The sequence below is a fragment of the Ictidomys tridecemlineatus genome, unplaced genomic scaffold (genome assembly GCF_052094955.1).
Source record: "Ictidomys tridecemlineatus isolate mIctTri1 unplaced genomic scaffold, mIctTri1.hap1 Scaffold_1227, whole genome shotgun sequence".
In the NCBI taxonomy this organism is placed as follows: domain Eukaryota; kingdom Metazoa; phylum Chordata; class Mammalia; order Rodentia; family Sciuridae; genus Ictidomys; species Ictidomys tridecemlineatus.
Window position 1 is genome coordinate 86,101 of NW_027521120.1, and position 14,947 is coordinate 101,047.

Below are 14,947 nucleotides of genomic sequence, written 5' to 3' on the forward strand. Positions count from 1 at the left end.
GACCACTCAATGCCTTCATTCACTATTACAATAACTACATTCACTATTACAATAGCTTGGGGGGGAGTTTTTGGGCCAAGATGCCTTGACCCAAACCTTTTATATCAGAATCTTCAGGTGGACCTTGAATCTGTCAGGTACATCTGATCCTCAGTATGAAAAGCCCTAAAAGACTGCCTACATCAATTGGTTCTCAGGTGTTTTTCAGGTGTTCCACTGACCACAAACCATTATGATTTTTGAATATCAGTTGTTAAACCTTTGAATTCACTACGAAAGAATCTGCAGCTGTTAAATTTTATTCCTTTAGATGCTGAAAATATTTATTCTCCTCTCGATTCAGGAATATGAGACAAGGATTGTTTTTATCAAAGGACTCTTTTTTTCCCCCTTCCTTCTGTCTTTCTCTGTCTTAGATGACTCAGGGGGAAAGCCAAGCACTTCTGACCTGATGGCCTCATTTTTAAAACTATTGCCAATATCAGTAGAACTTTCTAACACCATATGAAACTATTGAATTTAGTGTAAACTATTCCTTTTCTTTTTAATCTTTATTTTATTTATTTATTTTTATGTGGTGCTGAGGATCAAATCCAGGGCCTCATACATGCTAGGCAAGCACTCTATCACTGAGCCACAACCCCCGCCCAACTATTTTTAACTTTTCATTCACTCAACAAAAACTTACTGCATACCAAATATTGTGCTTGTTCAGTACTAGGGGTGAGGTGTGTGTACAAGAAAGAGGTGGCAAAGATGTAGTGGTACAGGGAAGAACTTTGCAGAGGAGAGGTGAGCACGGTGGGAGAAGTGAGGGTTTATTAGGTACAAAAAGCAGTAATGGCACTCTAGGTAGAAGAACTGCGTGTACAGAGGCACAGAGGCATGAAGTGGGGCACACAGGTTGATGGGCAAGTTTCCTCTTGTAGATGAGTCTAGGGATCAGGTTTCTATCTCTTCCTCCTCCCACCCTCCATAAACAAGCCCAGCCACCCTCACAGGGTCCCTAAAGGCCAGCTTCAACCACTCTGTGGTGTTCTGGGTTCTCCTTCTTTTTGATTCCAGCTGTTTTTTCTTGGGTTGATCTCTCAGTTTTGAACACTTGGTTCCATGGGCCCACCTTCCACCTACAACTTGGTCCCAGATTTAGGGCTTCTACCACGCTCCCTGCTGATGGACTGTGACTTGTTTTCTCCCCTATCACTGATGTCTTGGAGGACTCTGCTGGTCTGTGGGGTACACAGGGCATTTACGTTCTATTTTGAAGCATATGAAATGTTATGCTAAGATATTTGGACATTATTCTTTAGGAAACAGGAGTGGGTTGAACTGAACCAACTCTCTTGTTGAAGTCTCAGATACTTGCTTTAACTCTCCTTAGTTGTGTTGTCAGGAAATGAGTAGAAAGGAATTCTGTTTCCCAGCGAATTCTGTTTCTTAACATAAATTTCAGGGCTTAATCTAATTACAGAAATGGGTTGAGAAATAGCCTTCTGATATTTAAAATGGAAAATTTCAAGTAATTCAAAAAGGAAATTATTCATTGTTAAATTAATTGAAAAGACCTTGTAGAAGATTAAGGCCCTTCCAGAAGACATTCATTTTTATCTTCCCTGGTTAAATGGGCTGTGTCTCTTACCGTGACTGTAGAACTGTCGTAGGTTATTTTGTTTCTTATTCAACATTTAGATGTTTCACTGTAATTGGGCATGCTCAACATTGTGCATTTTGTCAGCAGGAAGCATAATTACTTACCCTCAGTTTTTTGGGTAGTAACACTGAGGAGGTCTTAGCTGACTCCTGCTAGTGCTAAAAATGTTAGACATTTTGGGGAGATAGTGTCAAAGTATCTTTTGCGGGTAGGATACTGGGGATTGATCTCAGGGGCGCTTGACCACTGAGCCACATCCCTAGCCCTATTTTGTTTTTATTTATAGACAGGGTCTCATTGAGTTGCTTAGAGCCTGGCCATTGCTGAGGTTGACTTTGAACTTGCCATCCTCCTGCCTCAGCCTCCTGAGCAGAGCTGCTGGGATAACAGGCATGTGACACTGTGCCTGAACTCTCCTTCTTTCTTATCATATACCAATTACCTTGCAAGTTTGAGAGTTGGAAAGAGATAAAAAAAAAAACTCAGAGTTTGAATGATTGAGGGACAGGAAAAGTCATTTAATTAGCTTTGTGGAGAAGGCAAATTCCATCATATTCATATTCCCTTGGGTCAGCTTGTGCCTTGATCACTGATGCAGTGATATTGATAGACTTCAGTGTACTGGTTCTGACCTTTGGAAGCCATTTTAATGAAAGCTAGTAGTCGTCAAAGCTTCTTGATAGGAAGAACTGATAGAGAAAGAATACTTGGAGAGGTGTCTTGCCATTTTGAGACAGGGTAAGATGTAGAGTCTTAGAGAGTGCTCAAGGTAAGGAGAGCTGATCAGGGGTCTCTCTGCCTAACTCCATGTTCTGTGATGCCACTATTGTCTTGAAAAGGGCCATAGAGGGAGTATTTATACCAAAGAATTCTGCAAATACCATAAATTTGGGCTTATTATTTTTAAAGATGTAGTTATCAGACCAGTATAGCACCGAGAGGATCTCATATACTAACCATTAAAGATAGAGCATTAGTAAAACAAAAGGGTTAGAGAAGGTAATTTAAGAACCCTGGGTCATGGTGGGTGTCTCTCCTCCCTCTTTTTCTTTCTGAGCTTTCTTTGTTTCATTGTCTTCTCCCAATGCACTACCATTGAGAGGCTAAATTAGATTGGTTAAGACTGTGTCATTTGGATCTTTCAAATCTCAGCTGTGGGGGTTACCTTGTTGTTCTTGGAAACCCAGGCGTCCAAGGTCAGCCTTGGCAGCCACATCAGTCCTGCCTGCAGATATACAGAGCTGAAAGCCCAAGGCAAATGGCTCCCTCCCCTCCTTTCATTTTGAACTCTTCCCATACTGCTTCTCTCCACCCTACACTTTGGACTTTCCAAACCTCCCAAGCTTCTGGATCCAAATCTCCATCCCCAAGGTCATCTTATGCTCCAAAATATTCTCTAAAATTCTCTTCACTGACTGGTTTTGCTCTCAGCCAGGTATGACCCTGACAATATGATTCAGGTGACATTGTCACACTAGAGCTAGAATGGCCCATAGATGAACCACTCAGAAGGACACCTGCCTTTTGAGGGAAACCAGTTATTATAAATGCCTTTCAGATTGGTTCACAGTGTAGCAGATTTATCTGAGCAGGGGCTTATGTTTTTCTTTCAGGGACTAATGAACCTCAGTGGATTTGCAGGGATTCTGGGTTACAAGACCAGCCTGGTTTCATTGCTGGGGAATGTCCACATCTTCAGCAAGAACAGAGCCACATTTGTGGCTGGAAATTTGTGGCTGGAATGGTTGACTGGCTTCAGATAATAAAATTCCAAGTCCCAGAAAACAAAAAGTCCTTATTTTTTGCAGTTTCACAATGTATATGAAAAATACCAACAGGATACAAGGTTGGGAAGTAGTGGGGAAAATAGACTTTGGATGTATAAGGTCTGAGTTTAGTTGTAGGTCCACTGTTGGTTAGGAATGTGACTTTGGACAAAGCACTAGGATTCTGTGAGCCTCAGTCATCTCACCTGTAAAATGGGACAGAAGTTTTGCCCTGTGTATTCACTGCTGCCTCCCTAACATCTGTTGGGCACTGCATCAGACCCAACATGTATTTGCTGAATGAATGACAAATGAACATGAGAAGAGCAGAGCCCGGAGGTGCAAATACAAACACTAAAATTTGTGCTAGGCTGTAAAACTTTATAGAGATTTTCATGATTATTTTTTTGTTCTTCCAAATGAGAAAACAAATTATGGGAAAAAAGATTTCTTTTTTTTTTTAAACATTGGTTTGGTGCATCCACCAGAAGGTTCTGGAAAGAAAAATGGGCAGATAAGGCGAAGGTGCCACCAGTGGAACTGTTTCGTGGCTATGTTCAAAGTGTCATTCAAGGCTAAACTTCCTGCACGTCTCTGAGTCAGATCTTGGAAGACCAAGCTGTGCCATGTGTCATGAGGCTGTGTGCCTCAGACCTTAGACCTGTCTCGTTGAGAGCTGAAGGTGACAAGGATATGGCTCCCTGTAGTCTTGTTCATGGTCTTCTTGGCTTCAGTGTTTCTCAGTAGAGTCTTTTTATTTTATTTGTTTATTTTTATGTGGTGTTGAGGGTCAAACCCAGTGCCTTATGTATGCTAGGCAAGTGCTCTACTACTGAGCTACAGCCCAGCCCCCTCAGTAGAGTCTCTTAAAGTATTCTTCTGGCTCTGTGATGCCCTTGGCCATTGGAAGCACTTCCTCCCTTTGTACATAGCATCTTATATTCATGTCATACTGTGGAGCAGCTGAATGACCACAGTGAGTTCTGTCTAGGTGACCTTTCTGAAGGTCATCCTCAGAATCCAGCCCTGGACTGTCTGGAGCCTCTCTGCTATGTGGCTGTCTGGAGCCTCTCTGCTATGTCCCACTTAGAGCCAACTATAGGACACACTCTGGGTCACTCCACATACACGATGAAGTGAGCCTCTTCCTGGAAAGGTGGTGGAGAGGAGTGGTCACCACCCAGTTTCAGCTTTGACACTAGTTAGATATGTGACCTTGATCAAGTCATTTAATATTTCTGGGCTATGAGTTGCCATACATTTCTTCAAGTGGTATTGAAGAGGCTGCCATCTGAGGTTCAAATATGGGAACATGCCAGGGGAGCTCCTTATCCATTTGGATTTTTAAAAAATTTTATTAATGGTGTCTTTTTTATATAACTTTATTTTACTTGTTTATTTTTTTTATTCAATGCTGAGGATAAAACCCAGTGCCTGGGTGCTAGGCATGTGTTCTACCACTGAGCCGCACCCCCAGCCCTCACAGTATTTGGAGCCACCGAGTTAGCTAGGTTCCCCTTTTTGGGATATAGTACATAGGTACAAATGATCAAACCTGAATTATAGATAATTTCCAAATTCTAATTTAAATTAATATTAATATTATTGCAGTGTATTATCAAAAATTATTATATTCCTTATTCTATAAATAATTTTATTTTAAAATTTTTATTATTTATATAATTTATTGAATCTCAAAAATTCTTCCTTTAAACACCTTGACAAATTTATGCTTTGTGTTTTTAGCAGTCAAGGATGCTGACTTCCTCACAGAGTATGGAAAGAAGTTTTTGGAACTCTTAGGCTGCTTAAAATATTATGGGCACCTGCTCATATTTTTATTTTTAAGATCAAACAAATAGATGGGAGGTCTGAACATACAGTACCTCTTATTTTAGAAAAGCTCCTAGACGCTGTCATGAGTTAAACTAATCTCCATATTCCAGTGAGCTTCGACTGGGTTTGAAGTTATATCAAACAGAGCATTCTTTACTACCAGTGTCCTGTATATTGGGTGCAGAAGACTGTGACTGTGGGTTGAAGTGGAGTTACAAGTTCACAGGTCTTAGGACAAAGACATAGAATTGGCAAGATAGCTTTAGAAGCTGGAAGAGACCATTTTAATCCAGGTGAGCCCAAGAAAGAGAAAACATCAGCCCCCAGTTGGTCAGAGGCAGAGAGAGTACTCATGCCCCTATTCCCAGTCCCAGTCTGTTCTTTGTCTCACGTGTCAAAAGGCAACTCAGCCCAGTAGGTGCTGCCAAGATGTCTCTTTCCAGCCCCTCTGGCAGGCAAGGTTCTCCCTTGGAGTCAGTGTATCAGAAGAGACACCTGGTGAGCAAGACACTTAGATTCTAGAAATATAAAGGCAGGTTTCCAATAAGGAGGTTACTCCACTCCAGCTTTAAGTGCTAGAGAACAAAGGTGCTGTGTGGGCCTGTAAGAAGTAGCAGGTGAACATCATCGAGGCCTGGGGCTGGGAGACAGGTCTCCTCTCCAAGGGCCCCCCCTTGTAGCCAGGGTGCAGTGGGCTCTGCTGGAGCCTGCAATTCCCTGGGCTGCTAGTGCTGGGGCCGGCACCAGTCCCACTACAGAGCCTCACATCATGGGGAGCCATGCTGTCACTGCTCTACCCAATGCAGAGCCCTATGACTGAGTAGGTGTGGACTCAGGAGTGGGCTTGGGCCCTCTAGGCCCCTGTCAGCAGAGGGTCTCTATGTTAGTCACGGAGCCTGCCGGCCATTGTGTGGCAACTCCTGTATGATGTACACTGGCTTTTGGAAACACTCTTGGCAGGGCTGGGCTCACTGGCAGAGTGTGTGTCTAGTGAGCATGAGGCCCTAGGTTCAGTCCCCAGCACTGGGAAAAAATCAGGAACCCCTCAGAACACCCCTGGTGATATCTGGTCCTGCAGGATCTGATAGGACTCTTGCTGGTTGGGATGTAGTTGTGTCATTGGAGACCAGAGGGACCCAGAGACAGCTCTGTATGCTGTTCTGTGCTGAGCACACTCTTTTTCTCTCACTTCCCAGGTAATCAGAATTGGTTTTGACAGTTTGAAGTTTTGTATTAATTCATTTTTCATATCCAACAGTCAGTAGAAGGGAAAAGGAACAATCATTTCCAAGAGGCTGTAGGGGGTGGAAGTGTGTCTTCCCTCTGTGTAAGTAGCTTCCCTATGTCTTGGGCGACTTCCTTTGATGGTAGCTAAGGAGGGATATGCCTTGATTCCACCCAGGTTGGCCCACCTTGTGTTCCCCAGCAGTAGGGCAGAGGAGGGGACCATTCTCCCATATGAATGATATGTATCACCTGCAGAGGACAGCAGAGTCCCCAACAGGCATCCTTAATTAGTACCACTCACTCCATCACCATGGGGTGCAAATTCTCATTGCCTTTGACATGTAGGTTAAATTAGATGCTGTGAACAGTGTCAGTGCTCTCTCAACCCCTTTCCTATGATCACCTCAGGAAACTATCAGAGAGGTTATTTCCCACTACTGTTCTCTATGACTGTGCTTCTCAGACCCAGATGTTATGAATCCCCCGGGATCTTGTTAAAATGCAGATTCTGCTTCAGTGGGACAAGACAGAGCAGGGATGCTGATGCTGTAAGTCCAAAGACACAGCTAGGGGAGCAAGGGTGACTGATCACCAGTCCTTTTCAGATCATGGTGCACATGAATGTATTTTCAGGGCACAATGGCAAGGTTGCTCTGGCTGCCTCACATCTTAACACCTCTGGGCTGAAAAAGTCAGCATCCAAGCTCACTTCTAACCCAATGGAGTCTCCTTGGAGTGAAACAGGGTACACCCATGGAAGGGCAAAGTAAAGTCCAAATCTGATAAATTGAAAACACATGAGATGTGCACGTGGCTCACGCCCTCCTATCTTTACTGCAGGTGCTGCCCCATGGCTTGGCTAACATCAGACCGCAGGTCCAGCAGTGCCCATACCTACCAGGAGTGCCCCTCTGCCCAGCAGTGTTTTCTCCGGGTGAAGGGAGAATAAGTGTCCTTCCCAGTGTTCATCAGCTGTGACACTGACCTGGAATGCCAGGCCACAGCTTTTGACATGCATGGCTCTCTTGGTGTATGTGTGTGTGTGTGTGTATGTGTGTGTATGTGTGGTTGTGTATGTGTGTGTGTGTGTGTGTGTGTGTGTGTGAGATGATGTGTGCAAGCCACGCACAAAGATATTCACACATGCCTGCCTGCCAGACATCAGTCCTGCCAGAAGAGCTGGATCAAAGAATAAAGGGGCATCAGGCCCCTCACTCTGCCTAGCACCTGCTTTCACACAGCCAGATTTCTGCTTCTCTGCAGGTGTCCCCTCTGGGATCTCTGGGAATTTCTGCTTCATCTATCTTAATCAGTACCCTCCTTGAGGCTGTTAGAGATCTTACAAAGATTTTCCAATGAGAATCTTAAAACCAAAAGACCCTTCCTTTCCAGGAGAGAAAGGGGTAGACCTTTCATCTCAAAATTGACCATCCATTCCATCCTTTTCCCAAAACACTATGTGTCTTTTTGCCTCACTTTATACAACTTAAAAGAGTTCTCTCGGATGCTCTTTCCAGGACAGAAATAATCTGTTTCAGTGTCTCCTCACTGTAAATAGAAGAATTTGTAGCTTGTAAATGGCTGTTGGTTTTATTAAAATAGCTACTAAATCATGCAGTGTGTTTCTCTTGGCACGAACCCACCTGCCACGAGTTGGCACTGAAAATGATTGCTGAATAAAGAGACAGTCTCTGGGTGTCCTCGTGCCCTATGCTCAGTCTGACTGTCCTTTCTTTCTAGGTTCATATGCAGGCCTTTCATCTTTGTTGATGAAGTAAAACTCGTTCCCAAAGCAAGTCTCCCTGTTTTGGGGACGATGACCCTGCTAAAAAGGAGCCTCGGTTCCAGGAGAAACCAGACCGCCGGCATGAGCTGTACAAGGCCCACAACTGGGCACGTGCTGTCATCGAGAGTGACCAGGTGAGCCTGGATAAGGGTTCAGGGAGAGTAATGAGGTCCCTGAGGAAGGAGTCAGGGAGTCTGTTAGCCTCCTCTACTCTTGGCCAGTCTCCTCCCGGGCAGCCAGGTTCTACAGGCCTTCCTAGAATGCGGGTGCTCGTTTTCCTACCCAATCTCCTGAAACCAAGTAAAACAAAGCCTTTGCTTCTCATGTTCTGGAACTCAGTGGGCCAAGCTCTCTCTTATTTACTGTTGACTTAGGAGGAATAGAGATGTGCAGTTCTAGAAGGGAGACCTGCTTCTGTGCTTTCTTAAAATTCTTTGCAACCTTTTAGGGCTAAGAAGCTATACTTGATTGGCAGAGCTTTATTTAAAGATGCAATCATATGCCATTTCCAAAAAGTAATTCTCCAAAAATGCTCTGGAGACGGATGGTGGTGGTGGTTGCACAACCACCATGTACCAAATTCTATGTTAAGCATATTTTCCCATACTACCGATATCATTTAGAAAAAGATTCTCATATTCCCAGTTTTTCTCTTTCTTTCTTTCTTTCTTTCTTTCTTTCTTTCTTTCTTTCTTTCTTTCTTTCTTTCTTTCTTTCTTTCTTTCTTTCTTCCTTCCTTCCTTCCTTCCTTCCTTCCTTCCTTTCTTTCTTTCTTTCTTTCTTTTTTTTTCTTTTAGAAAAAGATTCTCACATTCCCAGTTTTTCTTTTCTTTTTTGTACGAGGGATTGAACCCAGGGGCACTTAACCACTGAACCACATACCCAGTCCCCCCTTCCCTTTTTAAATTTAGAGTCAGGGTCTCACTGAGTTGCTTAAGGGTTCACTAATTTGCTGAGGCTGTCTTTGAACCTATGATCCTCCTGATGCAGCCTCCCAAGCCGCTGGGATTACAGGCACATGTGTTTCACCATGCCTGGCTAAGTTCACATTTATTTTTAAGAGTGAGTACTTTTTCAAAGTCAAACTGCTTCTATTATCAAAGCTTGTTTAATAAAGTTTCTGACAGGACTTATTTTCTAGGTGTATGACAGAAAGCCCCAGGTAGACTCAAAATGTCACCTACTAGTGTCTGGTTTTGTGGGTATCAAGCAATGAGAATGTAGGGCAGAAAGAGCCCATGGGATCGCTGGGTTTTGAAATTTAGAAATGACTCTTGGGTTGAATCAGGAAGTAGTGGATGAGTAAGGAGAGTGGCTTCTCAGTTCTGGGACTAATTGGGTAAATGAAAGCCTTCAGTGTCACCCACTGTAAATGAGCGAGTACTTCTTGGAGGAAGAGCTCTTACCATCTCCTAAAAAGAGTGCTCAGGAGATAAATATTCATTGATCATTCAGCAAACATCTTTGCAGTATACCTACTATGTCCCAGCCATTGGGTGGCACCATTGCAGTACATTGTTACAGTACACCTACTATGTCCCAGCCATTGGGTGGCAGTTGGGCACAAGTTGCCCAAGTGTTGACGTAGGGAAGGACCCGCTTGAGGGAAGAGTCACTGTACAATGGGGGAAAGTATCATGAGATGGAGGAGTGCAGGTAATTCAATCTGGCTGAAGACGAGGAAGAGATAAGGTAAGAGGTCAGGCCCACAAGACCTTGCTTCTCATCAGGGCCTTCCCTGAATGCCGCTCAGGAGTCTGGATTTTATCCTGAAGCAGCCACATTCTAGAATGGTCCTCGTGGTAGTTGTTTGGGAACAGACCAGAGTGGGTGGATGGGACTGTGAGCAGGAAGCCAGTAGAACTCCCGAGGCTCAGTGTCCACAGCCACAATCCCACTGTTCTGCTGACTGTGCAAAGGCCATGTCTTTCCTCAGGAGCAGGGCCGAGTGCTGAAGAAGATCATGATGGAGCTGGAAAAGCAAGGCCTGGAAGCCATGGAAGAAATTTTGAGCAGCTCTGAGCCCCCAGACCCCGCCCAGGTGGGGGACCTTTTCTATGACTGTGTTGACACGAAGATTAAGTTCTTTAAGTGAAGTGAGCATTCCCTTTCCCCTTCTTATTTAAAACTTCCCACCTGACTAAATGACCAGCAAAACAAACACTCTCCTGTTTGAGTAAAATGAGAAAAGTTATCAGGTGGTCTCCTTTTCTGAAGCCAGATCCAACTGTTACCTTGTGTCTCTAAATGTCCCTTTCTCAGCCGTGTAGGTCCCCTTCCTTTGCAATGTAACACGTATCCTTCTGCCTCTTGCGTTCAGTTGTGTGACAGATTGTGGATCTGAAGCTGCTATTCTTGTATTTCAGTGACAATGGACACATTAGACTCTGGCAGGACTAGAGTTCATGGAGGCTTGAAAGACAGGCTCTGCCATGTTGAGTTGGTGGGAAAAGCAAGCTCTTTTGAGGTCTTAGTCTTTCAGTACCCATTTCTTCCAGGTTAACAAAAGGTGTTTGTTGGCTCACACAGGCTCCTGTGTGTGTGGAGGGAAGGGGGCACCTCCCCAGTTGCTCTTCACCTGGGCTCATGCCTGTGGGCACTGCAGTTTCCACAGGTGTTCCCTGGGTAACTAAGCCAATGGGAGGGAATAAAGGGGCTTCTCAGCTGCCCCAGCTGTGTCCTGGTGTCCATGATCTCCAAGGAACTTATTTCCATGTGCTGTACTCGTGTGTGGTGGACCCAACCCTGCTTCATATGCAGGAGAGCTGGGCAGCACTGTTAGCCAGAACCTATACACCTTAGAGATTCAGGGAGCCGTGCCAGTGACCTCCCAGGATCACCAAGTGGGTCTCCCAAAAGACATGCTGCTATCTCTACAGAGCAGTGCACCTACCAAGTAGATGGGGCCTTGGGTAGGGATGACTCCTGGTCTAGTGACCAGCATCTAATCTAGGATTCATTCAGTGGCCCTGCAGCATAGTCCCACCCCATGCAACTGTGACTCTCAGCTAATGAGGGAAAGAAAAGGAAAAAAAAATCTTGACTGTTTAGATTGCAGTTGAAGTTGCTGGGATTTGAGCAGTTGCTACTTTATCTCAGCAGAGAGACACCAGCTGAGCTGATCTGCTTCCAATATCATATCCACATAAAGGATTTGACCCACTAGTAGAGCATAGAAAAGTAGGCAAGGAAGACCAGGTGGGCTCCATACTGGGCATTCAGAGGGCAAGAAGGTGACAGACAGATACAAGAGGACATCTCTGTGGGGTCACAGTCCAACTCCACCCCTCCTACACAGCCTGTCAGAACCCACACATGGGTGTCTGAAGCAACTGACCACCTGGATCTTCCCCCTTAGTCCTCATGCCCTACAGCTGCTTCCAGACTGGTAGTGGAAGTGGGCGGGAAGTGGTGGGGCTTGCTTTCATTTATGGAACTCTCTCCCAACTCCCACAATGACAAAGTGGCAGAGATGACTGATAGGAGTGTCTGTTAATAGAGCAGCTAGCGGGAGAGTGCTCTTTGGGTCTAATGATGCTTCACCATCCTTGACATGATTCTAGCAAAAGGAAATATTGGATCAGTAGACTTGGAAATGGCACAGGGGTAGTCATTCCTCAGCACCTATGTCATAGCCCATGAGGGCTGAAAGTGACACAGCCGCTCATTATGTGGGTGGAATACCAAGGATCAGAGATTTTTTAACGTTTTTCTTTTCTTTTTTTTTTTCTGTTATTGTTCTGGGGATGAAACCCACAGTCTTGAGTATGCGAGGCAAGCACTCTCAAATGCTCTCTTCCACTGAGCCTTGTCCCCAGCCTCAGAAATTTTATGGGAATGAATATTTTCTTTCTACAACTCTCTTTCAAGAGTGTATGTATAGATTTGCCATGAACTTTCTATTCAGCAGTTTTGTAAATTCTGTATGTAAAATCACTAAGTACAGATTGGAAGACTATTTCAGCTGACAAAGTTTATGGCAGCCAGTAGTGGCAGCCTGTAGTGTAGATTTGACCTGAGCTTTCACTGCTGATGAGTTGAGGGTCTCCTCTTAGATGAAGTGGCCATTCTAAAAGTGTCTATAGTTGCTAAGATGGAAAAGGATGAAGTTTGAGAATGATGTAGGTACTTACCTTCCAAAGTCTACCTGAGGAGTGGTTATTTGAAATTAGGTGTTGCAGAAATCCTGTCTTTCAATGCATGGTCTCACCTGCACAGGTTAGGAAGCATTTTATCAGACCTGACCTGTCTGAGATAGTCAGGGTAATACAAGATTTGATCAGAAGTCTAGTGCAAATAAATCACACCAAGGCCTGCTTTTATTCCTATGGCCCAAATCACAGATGACTGTTGTCTTTACCCAGCCAGTTGTGCAGTGGGAAACACAATGGCTACTTCTGTTTGTGGACATTGCAGGCAGGAAAGGGCCAACTGTACATCAATCACAGCTGTAATGTTGATGTCTTACCACTAAAGGGTGTGCCTGCCCTCTGTGTGGGCCTAGTGCCTCCCAGCAGGCAATGGAGATGGGGGGTCTGTGTACAGTCAAACCTGAATAGCAGTGCTCAGGTTTCTTTGTGCATTTGGGAAGGGTGGGGAAAGACTACAGAGAGCAAGCAGTATGCTGATGTGGCTGTACTCACGTTTAGTGACAACAGTCAGAAATATGTTGTTGAATTTTGAGTAGGCTGTTTGTAGGGGGAATGTTTGCTTTTAAATGCTCCTAACAGATTTTTACTTTGGAAGAATGCTTATTACATGGATAATTTCTTTTCCAGGGATTGCTTTTCTGAAGGCTGTATAGGGAAAATGATTATTCAAGATGAAACGTGAAACTAATGTTTAAAGGTCACCATGTGTAAATAGCTTCCTAAATGCCATTTGTATATCTATTAAGAAGGTAGGGTGCCAGTGCATGCTTTGTGCAGAAAGAAGTCATGGCCATAAAGGACAGAATCTCTCCCCCACCTCCCCTGTAACCTATCATAAGCTAGTTAGTCTTGTCTATTAGGTGGGATTTACCATAAGTGAAGACGACCCTCAGATCAAGGGCATACACTCCAGCGAAAGTAAGTTAGCAAAGCAGAAATAATAGTGCTTTCATTTTTGGAGGTGGCTTGAACCTTATGTAGAATAAGGACATAATCAAAATTATGGAGATTCATTAGTGCCCTGTAATGTAAGACCTGATGTTATTATTAGGAGCTACCCTACAAGCTAACAGAGCAGGTATATGCCTCTTAGATCTTAGCAACAAATTTCCTTTAATATTGGATGAATCGTTAAATCTAAAAAGTAATTGTTGACTAAGCAAATGACTATGCATCCTAACAGATGTCATCTCACCTCCATACAGGTGACACATAGCTCTGGCTGATAGCAGGGAAGACAGGTGGGACCCTGTGTCTGTCATGAGGTCTCTAATTGCATTTCTGATTGGAGACTCACCCATCCTTTATTGGAGATGTCTTCAACTGAGCTCTTAGCTTTAGGAAGCACAGGGAGAAGAAAGCGAGGGGACCCACCTCACTGGGCATGCTCTCTGGGAGGGGGGGGAGTGGCAGGTTACACGCCTGGCAGTCCCAGTTCTACCGTATGCTTCCTGTAGCTGTGGCATTTCATTCCACACAGTCTTAAGTCCCCGCTGCCCTCCTTAGGTTTTTGTCAAAATGTGCTTTATCTGATTGACACCATACATCTTGAAATGTCACATGCAGAATTCTTGTGGGAACCAATATATATATGTTTGCAATCATGTTGTGAGAGTTTAAATGTATTAGCTGGAAAATGCTACTGGCAGCGAATTATAAAAAAGAAAGTCTTCGTTTCCTGCAGTGGGAACTGACCATGTAGTCTTAACAGTCTTTTGTACAACTATCTACAAACCAGGTGATGTCCCTTTATCCAGTGCTTGCCCTTGGGATTGTCTCTAAATGCATCAAGCATACAATAAAAAATACTGAAGTTAATGTCCAGTGGCCTCTTCTGTCTTGTGTTTCATGAAAGAATGCTGGCATCAGTCAGCACACAGGAAATGTGTGGAAGGGGATGTGTATTCTGCTGGAAATCTTCAGAAAAAAAATTAACTCAAAAATTTCCTGCATTAGGTACCATTCTTTGGGTAAATTTATTCTTTAAAAGTAAACACAAAACTACAATGAGAAATCGAGTCACATCCACCAGGATTGCAACTTAAAACAAAAAGTAGCCACTGAAATCCTTGTAGACTACTGATGGGAATGTAAGATGGCACATCCATTGTGCAAAATAGTATGGAGGTTGCTAAAAAAAATGTTTTAAAAAAGGGCTACCATGTGACCCAGTGATTCCTCTTCTAAGTATCTTTACAAAAGACTGGAAAGTAGGGCCCAAAAGATATATTTGTACTTACAGGTTCATAGTAGCATTATTTACAATAGCCAAAATGTGTAGACAAGTATCCGTAGATGTATGGATGGATAAACAAAATATAGTATAAGCATACTGTCAGGAAGCCGCTCTGGAAAGGAGCTAGGTACACATCTTTAAGTCCTGAGTGAGGAGGTACTGAACAGGTATTGCACTGCAATGTGTTTGGACACTACCTCCACTGATAAGAGAGGCGCAGCTCCAGGAGTGGGTGTCACCCAATGAGGTTGGATCACACCCCACTTGTTTCTTGTAACCTTACCCTTGCCTCAT

At 43.9% G+C, this 14,947-nt stretch overlaps 1 pseudogene across 1 annotated transcript in view; it reads left to right on the forward strand.

Moving 5' to 3' along the window:
* LOC144372543 (secernin-1-like) overlaps positions 1-14,235 on the forward strand; it is a 54,603-nt pseudogene extending 40,368 nt beyond the window's left edge. The window contains exons 6-7 of the transcript XR_013432522.1: positions 8,221-8,400; positions 10,203-14,235. The product of XR_013432522.1 is annotated as a secernin-1-like (transcript). The remainder of the gene's footprint in view (positions 1-8,220; positions 8,401-10,202) is intronic.
* The last annotated feature ends 712 nt before the right edge of the window (positions 14,236-14,947 follow it).